The sequence below is a fragment of the Eptesicus fuscus genome, chromosome 6 (genome assembly GCF_027574615.1).
Source record: "Eptesicus fuscus isolate TK198812 chromosome 6, DD_ASM_mEF_20220401, whole genome shotgun sequence".
In the NCBI taxonomy this organism is placed as follows: domain Eukaryota; kingdom Metazoa; phylum Chordata; class Mammalia; order Chiroptera; family Vespertilionidae; genus Eptesicus; species Eptesicus fuscus.
This window is the reverse complement of record NC_072478.1, coordinates 57,377,473-57,391,462: the sequence shown is the minus strand read 5'-3', so window position 1 is coordinate 57,391,462 and position 13,990 is coordinate 57,377,473. Positions and strand designations below refer to the sequence as shown.

Sequence of the window (13,990 nt, the reverse complement as noted above, 5' to 3'; positions counted from 1 at the left end):
AGTAAATTAAATTCTGTAAGCCTTCATTTTTCATCTGTAATACTGGAATAACAATTATTTCTACTCCATAGAGCTGATAGGATAAATGAGATAAATATATATAAAGGACATAGAACTAATGAATGTTAGCTAATATAATTATCAACATCATTTTTACTCCTTTTTATCATCATTCTCCTTTTAAAAATATGCATCATCTGTATCTTGCATTATATGTTGACCCAAAGTCAAATCTTCTTCCATTACCATAAATTTGACTCCTTATCCCTTTACTAGCTCCCCTACTTGAAACCTAAATAATTTTATTAACCAATGTCACCCCAATAAATTTCACACTGGAAATTACCTAATTTGCCTACTGCTTAATCTGACTCTGATGGCAAAGGAAATGAAGGTCTTTGGGCAAGTGAGGAGAACAGATTGAGTAGCATTTCAGGAAGATGAGAAAGCTGCCAACCACTTCACTGCAGTGACTTCCCTTCATTTTGCTGAGGATTTTAGTTCAAAGAAGCCCTCCAAGAAATTGTGCTAAACTTCAAGATTCACTTAAAGCAAATGACCATTTCCTACTCTTGGGAACACTCAATCCAATTCTGAAAACATCTAATGACCCTCCACTGCAAACTAGGGTTTATAACAGACTTTAGAGAAATCGTAATAAATAAAAATGACTCAAGAGAAATAGTTTAGTGGAGGAAACATCTATAGAGAATTATTTCAAGGAATTGGTGAAAATACCTTCATTAAACAATAATGTGTTGAAGCAACAGGAAGTATTGAAAGAATATTCTGCAATCAGGAAAGAGGTATTTAAAAATAATCTTAAAAAATTAATCAAGACAGCTGAACTTGTACTCACTGGCTGACAATCAGTCCTGTTCATAAGAGGGGACTCTGAAAGACTAAATCTGACAGGTAAGTAAGTAGGAATATGTCTTGCAATTATCTAAAGCTGCTTGGACAATACATTAGAGGAACAGGAAGTGTACAAAAACATGACAAGCAGCATATCATGGGGCTGACCTGCAGTGCCCACTGTGCTTCTCCTCAACCTCTAATTAAAATTTCCAGTCTCTGCCATGTGAGTATCTATAAAAGCCTAAGCGACCATCACAACCGAACAGATGACCAAACAGGCTGCATGGGGTGATCAGGCCGGCAGGGGGGTTAGTGAGGGGCAACCAAACGACTGAGCAGCAGGCTGCGTTGGGAGACCAGGCCAGCGGCGGGGTGGGGGGGACAGTTAGGGGCAACCAGGCTGTCGGGGGGGGGGGACAGTTGGGAGCAACCAGGCTGGCAGGCAGATGCAGTTAGGGGTGATCAGGCTGGCATGGGGGGGTAGTTAGGGGCGATCAAGCAGGCAAGCAGGTGAGCTGTTAGGAGCCAGTGGTCCAGGATTGTGAGAGGGGTCCTGGATTGGAGAGGGTGCAGCCTGGGCTGAGGGGACCCTTCCCCCCTCCCCACGTGCATGAGTTTTGTGCACTGGGCCTCTAGTACTAGTATAAGGAGAGTAGGCATTCTGCAGCCCAGCAGGGGGTTCTCACCAGAACCCAGACTGCATTCCCACCCTAATCTTGGATTTCTAGCCTCCAGACTGATGTCAAGAAAGTATTATTTCATGGAACCAAGTCAAGAGAGTTCCCATGGGAGCAGCAGCCAGCAGCATCAGATGAGGAGAGACTCCAATTTAATTTCCTAGGGTGGTGTTGGATATCAGTATTTTTAAAGCTGCCTGGGTGATTCTAATGTGCATTTGGGGCTGAGAACCCCCTGGCCTGGTAGCTACGCTCAAATTCATAACCAAAGCTTTAAAAAAATCCATACACTTCTTTATTCATGGTGCCTATGAATCCCCTAACCTAGATATTTGTTCAGTAAACAAACTGGCTTTAAATAAAATTAAGCCACAAAATCAGGACTGAAGAGAGCTCAGGGTCTTGGCATTTAGACCGGTTATTGGTGTCCTCCTGTCTAACTGAATATCAAGGGAATCATTCAAGTTTTCCTAACGATGAGCATCCCTGCACTGTTGCAGATGCATGGAGTGCCTCAAGCCTTCTCTGGATGTGCTCATGAGGACACAGGGGCTCAAGCATGGGCTTCTGATTTACCCTGCCCAGCGTCAGGGAGTGTCCCACCTACACGATGACGTCAGGCTGTTATCTACTGTTCAGTGTCAGCAATCCCCACCTACATGGTCTATTGCAGAGCCAGCATGTGCTAATGAGCATTTCACATGAGCTAACTTACTTAATCTTTGTAACAGTCCGACCATACTGGTATACTTTTTCTCCCATTATATGGATGGGGAAAGTGGTGCACGTTCCTATCAGACAACTGATACCTTGAGATCCAGGGTTTGGTTGATTTCTATGCACTGTGTCACGTGACCAGAGATTCCAATTTAATTTCCCAGGGCAGTGGTTGGCAAACTCATTAGTCAACAGAGCCAAATACCAACACAGTACAACGATTGAAATTTCTTTTGAGAGCCAAATTTTTTAAACTTAAACTTCTTCTAACGCCACTTCTTCAAAATAGACTCACCCAGGCCATGGTATTTTGTGGAAGAGCCACACTCAAGGGGCCAAAGAGCTGCATGTGGCTCGCGAGCTGCAGTTTTCCGACCACGGGCCTAGGGTGGTGTTGGATATCAGTATTTTTAAAGCTGCCTGGTGGTTCTAATGTGCATTTGGGACTGAGAACCCCCTGGCCTGGTGGCTAAGCTCATATTCATAACCAAACTTAAAAAATGAAAAATCCATACACTTCTTTATTCATGATGCCTATGAATTCCCTAACCGAGGTATTTGTTCAGTAAACAAACTGGCTTTAAATAAAATGAAGTTTAAATCATACTGCTACTAAAATTTAAAAAGAAAAGTTTCCGAGGGCATTAAAGAAGAGAAACACTGGTAGCACCACTGGGAAGAAAATGGACAAAATATAAAGAGGTATCGCCAGTAGGTGCATCCCTGATAGGGATGATTAGGAAACACTGCTTCAGACTAAAAACTCATACTGTGCATTGTGAGAGAGTACGGCACACATAATTAGAAATTAACTAGGAAGGGACTTTGAGTCACACCAACAACGGCCCCTAACTCCAGGGTACAGACACCAAGTAGAATTACACCTTTGTGGGTTGAATAGTTTCCCTCAACAGATATGTTCCAAGTACCGCCCTAGTACCTGTGAATGGGATCTCATTTGTAAACAGTCTTTCTAGAGGTAATTAAAATGTAAGTTGAGGTGACATTATATGGGGTAGGGTAAACTCTTAATCCAATATGAATGATGTCCTTATACGATGAGACAAATATGAACACACACACACACACACACAGGGGAGTGTCATGTGAAGACAGAGACACCGAGGAAGCTCACCATGTGATGAGGAGGGCAGAGATCAGAGGGATGCGGCTATAAGCCAAGGAGTGCCGAGGAATTGCAGCGACCCCAGAAGCTAAGAGAAAGTTAATGGAGCAGATGGTCTCCTAGAGCTTTCAGAAAGAACATGCTGACATCTTTCTTTTGGACTTGCAGCCTCCCGAACTGTGAGAAAACAAATGCCTCCTGTTCTCTGACACCCAGTTTGTGGTCATTTGTTACAGTAGTTCGAGGATATTAAGGCAACATCTTTTAGGCCAATATGAACTAGGGTCTTATCTATATACCCTGATCAATTGGAGCTTTAAAAAAATCTTATAATTACATTAAGTCACCTAACATATTCTCAATTTGTAAATTAGAATTCCCAGCTACCTATAAAGAACTGATTTAAAGTTTAAATTGTGTCCCTTCCATAGCTGGGATCTGCTGCAAGTGGAAACCAACAGCCAATGGCGAGCATCCTATAGTTTTACGCCAGGTCTTTCTTCTCCAACCATTTAATAATCTTGGTTCCAATGTCTCTGGAATATGGGAGTGGAGTGAAAGAGGAAAGGTAGGAAAAGAGGTAAATGGTCACTGGGGTAAGAGAACTGGTATGTATTTAAAGCTGATTCTCAACCAGTGTTTGCTCCCCCTTTTTCAATCATTTGGGGACTTGATATGAGTCCCAATGTCTCACTTCATCACTTACTACAGCCACAGCTCCAAGCGAAAGCTTTGGCTTCTATCTACTGAGACCAGTTCAGTCCCTGGGCAGCCTAATGGGATAGGGCCTAGAGACCCTCGTGACAGTGCTCTCACATGCATGGTCCACATCTGCTCCCCAGGGAACTCTCTAGCTAACCCTGGGGAAATAGGTGAATCCCAATACAGCATTGCTACTTCGCTCCACTATAAACTGCTCACTAGCTCATTTCTTGGTCTTTAGATTCATCACTATCTTTATTACCACCCAAAACTTCAGAAGACACACATTACACTCTCACCAAGTCTCCAAGTCTCCTTGAAGTACCTCTTTCTAGCAACAAGAAGGGAAAACAAGGAAACACCCCACAACCTACCTCCTTGTGGATATTCCCAGTGGACCCTCAGTTCATGCCCCTCAAATCTGCTTTAATCTCCAACTATCCCACCCCTGTTGAAGTATGAATGTACAAGTTATCTAAAAGTGCTCATGCTCCTACTGGGGAATTTCTACAAGGTGATCTATTTCATAAATCACTTTGGTGTCTGGTAGCTATTCCCTTTAGGGCTCAAAATTTTCCAATTTTACAACCTATGATATTAGTTTATATAATTTGAGCTTTAAGAGACCTATGGGAGCAGCTGCTGAAAATTGTACAGTATGTCGACTGGATATACTTTTTCTTAAGTTTCCTGAGCATTCCATGATTTTCACATTGTTCTCCAATATAATCTGTCCTACTCAAGTTAGGCAGAGTGCTAATGGCTCCCATGCTGTCTCTCCCAGTTCCATTCTCCTCGTCTATTCCTCCTGGTTGCGGTTCAATTCTTTTCAGCACCTTCCAAATTTACCACCCTGTCAAAGCTTTAATGCCAACTCCTCCACAAAGTGATCCCTGGGTACGGTGGACTCTGTTGATTTATGATTCACTGACCTCGTGTAGCAATTACAGTTAATGCCTATAATTTATATCGCCTTCTTGGATAGTCTTATACTGTCACGTCTCCCCAACTATATTTTGAGTTCCTCAAGGTCAGTTATTGTATCTTTTGCCTATCACCTAAATCCTTCATTACTTAATTCAATGTTCAGCACATAGGAAGTTCCCAATAAGTATGCAACCACTTGCTATGTATTAAATACCTATCAACAAAGATAAGACAGACCTAACTTATGTGGCATAAATATCTTACCATGTCTGATGACAGAAATTACATAACCAGACCTTATTGTCACATAAAAGTTAAAGAAAATTTGAGCAAACTAATATGTAAGAGAAAAAAAAAAAAGGCAGCTAACAAAGGAATATGAAAGAGGTACAAGCCATCATATAATAAGGATGCTAATATTTGGGAATATATCCACATGCAAAGGTTTTTTATTTTTCCGTGTCAATAATTTTAAATCCATTTTTAATAAATAATAATATACACTTAAAATTAAAATAATAGCCCTGGTTGGGTAGCTCAGGAGCACTCTCCCGATATGCCAAGGATGCAGGTACAATCCCTGGTCAGGGCAGATACAAGAATCAACCAATGAATGCATGAATAAGTGAAACAATAAATCAATTTCTCTTTCTCTCTCTCTCTCTCTCTCTCTCTCTCTCTCTCTCTCTCTCCATCTCCACCTCTCCCTCTCCTTCTTTCTCTAAATAAATTTTTTTAATTAAAATAATAATGAGCCCACAGAAGAACTATTAGTTTTATTAGTAAATTTAGTAAGATTACTGAATTCAGGGTCATTATACAAAAATCATTTGTGCTACTACATAACAACAAAGAAATTTAAAAATAAAAATTATACATTTAAAATTGAATTTAAAAATCTCAAATACCCTGAAATAAATCTAACACAGATGTTATGACCCCTGCACCAAAAACCTACAAAACATTATTTAGAGAAAATAAAGCAGAAAAATGAATGGAAAGAGATACACCTTGCTCATATTGTTAGATTCAATACTATAAAGATATTAATTCTATTATAAAGATTGATTTGTGTATTCAGTATAATAACAATTGAAATTCCAGTAGTTTATATTTTAATTTTAAGTTAACAAGCTAACATTTCTACAGAAATGCAAACGGTTGACATATGCACACCATATGGCTGGGCGAATTTCATTTCTAGGTTTATAACTACTTTAAATGCATATGATGGTTGCCAAAATTATGTACAAGAATGTTTATAGTAGTATGCTTCACAGTACAGATAGCCCAGATATCCATTAATCATAGAACTGATGAACAAATTAAGATCTATTCAAACAATTATATATATATACCCTATCTAATAAAAGAGTAATATGCAGATTGACCATCACTCCAACACACAAGATGGCTGCCCCTATATCGTCAAAGATCCAGCCCCCATGTGGACACAAGATGGCCATCACAAGATGGCCAGCAGGGGAAGGCAGTTGGGAGGGACAAGGCCTGCAAGGGAGGGCAGTTGTGGGTGATCAGGCCAGCAGGGGAGGGCAGTTGGGGAGGACCAGGCCTACAAGGGAGGGCAGTTAGGGGTGACCAGGCCAGCAGAGGAGGGAAGTTGGGGGCAAACAGGCTGGCAGGGGAGCAGTTAGACATCAATCAGGCTGGCAGGGGAGTGGTAAGGGGGTGATCAGGCTGGCATGCAGAAGCGGTTAGGGGAAATCAGGAAGGCAGGCAGGCGAGCAGTTGGGAGCCAGCAGTCCTAAATTGTGAGAGGGATGTCTGACTGCCCGTTTAGGCCCGATCCCGGAGGGGCAGTCGGACATCCCTCGAGGGGTCCCAGATTGGAGAGGGTGCAGGCTGGGCTGAGGGACACCCCTCACCCCGTGCATGAATTTCGTGCACCGGGCCTCACACACACACACACACACACACACACACACACACACACACACACACTAGAGACACGGTGCACAAAATTTATGCACTGGGGGGTGTCCCTCAGCCCAGCCTGCACCCTCTCCAATCTGGGACCCCTTGGGAAATGTCCAACTGCTGGTTTAGGCCCCAGGATTGGGCCTAAACCGGCAGTCAGACATCCCTCTCACAATCCAGGACTGCTGGCTCCTAACAACTCGCCTGCCTGCCTGCCCAATTGCCCCTAACTGCTTCTGCCTGCCAGCCTGATAGCCCCCTAACCGCCCCCTGCCAGCCTGATTGACACCTAACTGCTCCCCTGCTGGCCCAATCGCCCCCAACTGCCCTCCCCTGCCAGCCTGATCACCCCAACTGCCCTCCCCTGCAGGCCTGGTCACCCCCAACTGCCTTCCACTGCAGGCCTGGTCCCCCCCAACTTCCTTCCCCTGCAGGCCTGCTCACCCCCAACTGCCCTCCCCTGCAGGCCTGGTATCCCCCAACTGCCCTCCCCTGCCGGCCATCTTGTGACAACGTGGGGGTGGCCATCTTTGTGGCAGCCATCTTGTGATGACATGGGGACGGCCATTTTTGTGGCAGCCATCTTGTGACTATGTGGGGGGTGGCCATCTTGTGATGTGAGGGTGTGAGGGTCAATTTGCGTATTACCTCTTTATTTTATAGGATTAATGAGAATGAACGAACTACAGTTATATCACCAACATGGATAACTATCAGAAACAATGTTTAGGGGAAAGATCATAAATAAAAAATACATACTACATGACAGCATTTCTATAAAATGTTGACGAGGAGGCACCTCTTGTTTGATATAAGTGATGGGGAGAGGACATAAGGGGAGCTTTTGAGGTACTAATACTATTCTTTCTTGAGCTGGCACCTGGACCTTCAGGTGTGTTCACTTTGCAAAAGTGTATCAATGCCCTAGCCCAGTGGTCGGCAAACTCATTAGTCAACAGAGTGGCAAACCGTGGCTCATGAGCCGCATGTGGCTCACGAGCCGCAGCTTGCCCACCACTGCCCTAGCCGGTTTGGCTCAATGTATAGAACATCAGCCCATGGACTGAAGGGTCCTGGGGCCAGTTACAGTCAGAGGCACATGCCCAGGTTGTGGGCTCAATCCCCAGTAGGGGGTGTGCAGGAGGCAGCCTATCAATGATTCTCTCTCATCATTGATGTTTCTATCTCTCTCCCTCTTCCTTCCTCTCTGAAATCAATAAAAATATTTTTCTTAATGTATCAAGCTGTACACTATATATTTGCTCACTTTTCCATATGAATGTTATACTTCAATAGTTTACTTTCTTAAGTGGCATTAGAATCCCTACCCACCAGTATGTACCACTTGAAAAAAAAAAAGGCACAAATGATTTTAAAGACAATCCCTGATTTTAAAGATAATCAGGAAGAAATAAAGGAGCAGATTCCAATCTGCAAATTATCTACAGGTGTGATAATTCAGAACAGCACATGGTACAGAACATTGGTGTTTTCCCTGGAACACAAGCTATTTTCCATATTTTCAACATATAATATTCCTCCTCAAATTACTTATTCATTGTTGGCTTTGTTTAATAAAAAGGGATCTATCACAAAATGCATGGATATTCCATGTTAAAGCACATGGTATATTTAACATATACAGACATATTTGTATATTTGTATATATTGAGAAATTTTTACTATTGAGCTACATTACCCAGAAAACATCTAGAGTCAGATGGTAAACATTATACCTGACTTTTGAAGGTATTTCCTTTTGCAAATACTAAAACTGTTACCAGTTGGATTCCTTTATAATTTTCCCTTGTTTATTATTTTATGAAACAATTATTTCAGAAAAGAAAAACACAAAGTAACGGTTTAGAATTATAGATTTTTATAACTGCATTTAAACTTTGGAAAGCAAATATAAATTGAAAAAAGAAACACAATAAACACCTATTTATCTCTGTCGGTACGCAGTAAGATAGGAAAACCGTTCTTTTCTGAATTATAATTATACCTAGATTGAGCATCAATAATGGAAAATCACAGAGGTAATCATCAAGGCTCAGGCATTTTGAAATGCAGGCTGAATCTATGCCAGAGGAAAGGCAGATGTAAAACACCACCAAAGTCACAGCCATGTTTATTTTGGTGTGTGTGTGTGTGTGTTGTGTGTGTGTGTGTGTGTGTTTAATTAAATGTATTGGGGTGACACTGTTTAATATGATCATATAGTTTTCAGGTGTAGATTTCTGTTATAATATCTGTAGTATTTGCATTGTGTGTTAAAGCACACCAACAATGGAATACTAGCAATAATTCATTTCTACCCTTTAATTTTAATAATTAGACCTTTTACTCAGTTGATAAAATTGTTTTCTCTAAATGATACTCTAATTTCACCAATAATATTATTTACTTAATCATGTTTCATTCTTTGTTGTTTATTCACATAATCAAAATATTTTCCCATAGGCAATTTAGCAATAAAATAGCCTCAGGAAAACTACTTTTTGAAAACTATTTTTTAAATTTCTAAATTGAATTGTTTTAGAAGTGACTTATGGATATTATTGCAGCAAAAAAAAGTAAACATTGAGAATTGCCAAATATAAATCAGGTATTGTTCCGAGTTGCTGTTTTACACATTTAATACTCATAAGAACCTTAATAGCTGGGCATACTAATGTTCCATTTTATAGATGAGTGAACTAAGGCATAGTTTGGTTACCAGAAGTTACCTGAACCACAGAGCCCGTGGGCAAAGGCAGAATTTGAAAGCAGGTAGCTGTCACCAATCCCGTTCTCATGACTTTTCTGTGGAGCTAGTGTCCCTTTGCTATTTACAAGTGAGTACCTGTTATTGTAGAACGTCTTAGTATTTAATATATTATTTAATTCTTATTGTGAGGTCTCCCACTTTATTTTGAATGTATGTTTTATTTAAATTTTTTTATTCTGTGTATGCTTTTGCTATTTCCTATATTTTTCATGTATTCACCAGAATTGTGAATTCTATTCTTTGAATTTAGAGGGGTAGTATCTCCTAAGAGTTTAAAGCAAATTACATGTGTCATGCCATTTACATTTAAATACACATACTCACCCAGCACTATTCTCTGAATTGATTTTTATATAGTTTACTAGAGGCCCAGTGCGTGAATTCGGGCACCAGTGGGGTTCCTTGGCCTGGCCTGTGGGATCGGGCCAAAACCAGCTCTCCGACATCCCCCAAGGGGTCCTGTATTGCAAGAGGGTGCAGGCCAGGCCGAGGGACCCCACCGGTACACGATAGGGGTCGGGGAGGAATGGGAGGTTGGCCAGCCTGGGAGGGACCGATTGGCCAGACCCCAGCAGCAAGCTAACCTACCGGTCAGAGCTCTGCCCCCTGGTGGTCAGTGCCCATCATAGTGACTGGTCAACCGGTCAACTGTCTGCCTCCTGGTGGTCAGTGAACGTCATAGCGAGAGGTTGAGTGGCCTTAGCATATCATTAGCATATTATACTTTGATTGGTTGAACAGTCAACTGGTCAACTGGACACTTAGCATATTAGGCTTTTATTATATAGCATTGGGCATTTTCTCATCTTCTACCTCCTGTTGCCAAAGTTGGAATCTAGATGCTTTATTCTCAAAGGGTGGCCCATAAGCCAGCAGCGTCATCATTACCTAGAAGGCTTGTTAGAAACACAGAATTGCAGGCACCACCCTAGGCCAACAAAGTCAGTATCTTTATTTTAACAAGAACCTGAGGTGATCTGTAGGCATATTAAAGTTTAAGAAACTGCATTAATGATATATTCCTCTAAATGAAAGGCTTTCTTAATCCTTACTTCAGCTAATTTATTTTCCCAGGTTCCCTGAAAGATATCCTTATCAATTTTACCACTAAGTGTTTTAGTCTTTTAAAATTGTTATTGAGTGTCTCACTATCTCTATCAGCTTTACTGCTTGCAGCATTACTGAATTTTACTGAATTAACCACTGAGGACTTAAAACTGAAGCTCTCCTCTAGGGCTGTGTGAAAAACTATTTGTTTGCATGTTGCTGTATCCTCCACAAGTGACTACAAATACCATCAGTTGGAAAAAGACAGAGCTGTCATGCTTTAGCTCTGGTGTGTAGCCTTGTAAATGTCTATGCGAGTTCCTAAGTTAAGAGATCAGTAGAGGAGTAGCTTCTGATTTATCAAAATCCTGGGAGACTTTATGCTACATTATGTCAAAATGCTGATCTCATTTCCTTTGTGAATTCTTCTCAGATTTCTTAGTTCTCAGGTATTCACTTATAAGTTGCCCTAGGGTTTTCTGGCTTTTTATATCAGTTGACCTGAAAAGGTTCCAGAAAAATCTTTTGGTAGTAATACAGGATTTTGCTTCTGGCTAAAACAACCACTCTCAACAACAACAAAAACCAAACATAATAATTAATGAAACCCTCAAACAAAGACAAATATCCATGTTGAAAACCACCACAATAAGTTTCAAAAACGGTAATTTTTTTTAAATGAAAAAGAAAACTGATCTAAAAAATGTAAGAGAGCCCTAACCAGTTTGGCTCAGTGGATAGAGCATTGGCCTGTGGACTGAAAGGTCAAGGGCATGTACCTTGGTTGTGGGCACATCCCCAGTAGGAGATGTGCAGGAGGCAGCTGAATCGGTATCTCTCTCATCGATGTTTCTAACTCTCTATCCTTCTCCCTTCCTCTCTGTAAAAAGTCAATAAAATATATATTTAAAAAAAAATTTTTTTTAATTAAAAAAAATTTTTAAATGTAAGAGAAAATTCTGGGCTGGTAAGTAGTTTTTACTGTTTTAAAGAAGTACCAGGACCAATATGTTAAATATATAGAAATAAAATTTGTTTATGCCTTATCATTTTGCAGTGGGGCTCTTGAATGGATATCCAACATATGAAAGGGAAATGAGGTTAACTTACTTGAGCATATAATATCAAGGAATTATCACTTTTAAAATTTTGCCAATAGAAGAATAAAGAATGTATGAGTATGGTCTGGGTATTACATAATAAAAAGGGATTAATTTTGTTAAAGGTGCAATAATGATATTGTGGTTATGTAAGATAAACATGCTTATCTTTTAGAAATATATACTGAAGTAAAATGAACTGAAATGTCAAAAAAATTGCCAATAGGACATATCAGTACACCACTACCAGAAAAGATAAAATGAAAGTTGCACTGACAAAAACAGAAAGAGGGATATTAGCAATCCAGAAGACATTAATAATAGAGAAATTTTAATATCACTATAAAAGGCTTAAATAAGCAATTAGTCCATTGATTAGTAGTGGTGAAAGAAAAAATGGTGTTTTTTTTTAATATTCATAATGTCACTGAGCTAACACATTATATTTGAAAAATGATGTGGAACATTTTATGGACCCTCTTGTTCAAGCTAATTACTATGATAACTCTTTTATATATATTACTAGAGGCCCGGTGCACAAAATTCGTGCACCGGGGGTAGGGTGTCCCTCAGCCCAGCCTGCACCCTCTCCAATCTGGGACCCCTCGAGGGATGTCCGACTGTCGGTTTAGGCCCAATCTTACAGATCGGGCCTAAATGGGCAGTTGGACATCCCTCTCACAATCCAGGACTGCTGGCTCCCAAGTGCTCGCCTGCCTGCCTTCCTGATTGCCCCTAACCACTTCTGCCTGCCAGCCTGATCACCCCCTAACCACTCCCCTGCCAGCCTGATTGATGACTAACTGCTTTCCTGCCAGCCTGATCACCCCCTAACCACTCCCCTGCCAGCCTTGATTGCCCCCTAACTGCCCTCCCCTGCCAGCCTGGTCACCCCTAACTGCCCTCCCCTGCAGGCCTGGTCACCCCTAACTGCCCTCCCCTGCAGGCCTGGTCCCCCCAACTGTTCTCCCCTGCAGGCCTGGGTCCCCCGCAACTGCCCTTCCCTGCAGGGCCGGTCATCCCCAACTTCCCTCCTCTGCCAGCCTGGGCACCCCTAACTCCCTTCTCCTGCAGGCTTGATTGCCCCCAATTGCCCTCCCTTGCAGGCCTGGTCCCTCCCAAATGCCCTCCCCTGCTGGCCTGATCACCCACAACTGCCCTCCCTTGTAGGCATGGTCCCTCCCAACTGCCCTTCCCTGCTGGCCATCTTGTGGTGGCCATCTTGTGTCCACATGGGGGCAGGATCTTTGACCACATGGGGGCAACCAGGTCAATCTGCATATTACTCTTTTATTAGATAGGATAGAGGCCTGGTGCATGGGTGGGGGCCAGCTGGTTTGCCCTGAAGGGTGTCCTGGATCAGGGTGGGAGTTCCCTTGGGGCATGGGGCAGCCTGGGCAAGGGGCCTGTGGTGGTTTGCAGGCCGGCCATGCCCCCCGGTGACCCAAGCGGAGGCCTTGGTATCTGGGATTTATTTATCTTCTACAACTGAAACTTTGTAGCCTTAAGCAGAGGCCTAGGCCAGCCAGGGTGTGTGGAAAGCTTGGCTTCCTCCATCACCGGGGGCAACCCTAGCCTCCTGCTCTCTCCAGCTCTGTGGCTGCTGCCATTTTTGTTGGGATTTATTTATCTTCTATAATTGAAACTTTGTAGCCTTGAGTGGAGGCCTGGGCCCACCAGGGTTGTGGAAAGCTTGGCTTCCTCCATCGCCAGGGAAACCCAAGCCTCCCTCCTGCTTACTCTGTGGCCACAGCCATCTTGGTTTATGTTAATTTGCATATTCGCTCCTGTGGCTTGTGGGTGTAGTGGAGTGATGGTTAATTTGCATATTATTCTTTTATTAGATAGGATTGCTTTTCATCTTTAAAATAACTACCTAACAGAGACATGAAGAACCCTTTACCCATTTTCACAATACTTCTGGCTTGGCCCAAGAAAGAGAGGAGTTTTGTAACCTTTATAGCCTTCTTATTCTATCTTATACTTTACTCCCCCCACCCCCCACCCCCGCCTCCCATGGGATGAGGATGATCTGATTAGTCAGCCAACCATATTCTATTAGTAGGTGGTTTCTGTGCCTACATGCGTTAGAGCAAGTATAAAACTTAGTCCAAAAATTTGAAAATTA

At 42.1% G+C, this 13,990-nt stretch overlaps 1 protein-coding gene across 1 annotated transcript in view; it reads right to left on the bottom strand.

Annotated features, from left to right (window-relative positions):
- Positions 1-13,990, bottom strand: part of INPP4B (inositol polyphosphate-4-phosphatase type II B) — a 562,110-nt gene that overhangs the window by 469,327 nt on the left and 78,793 nt on the right. The gene's annotated exons all lie outside the window — the stretch shown is intronic.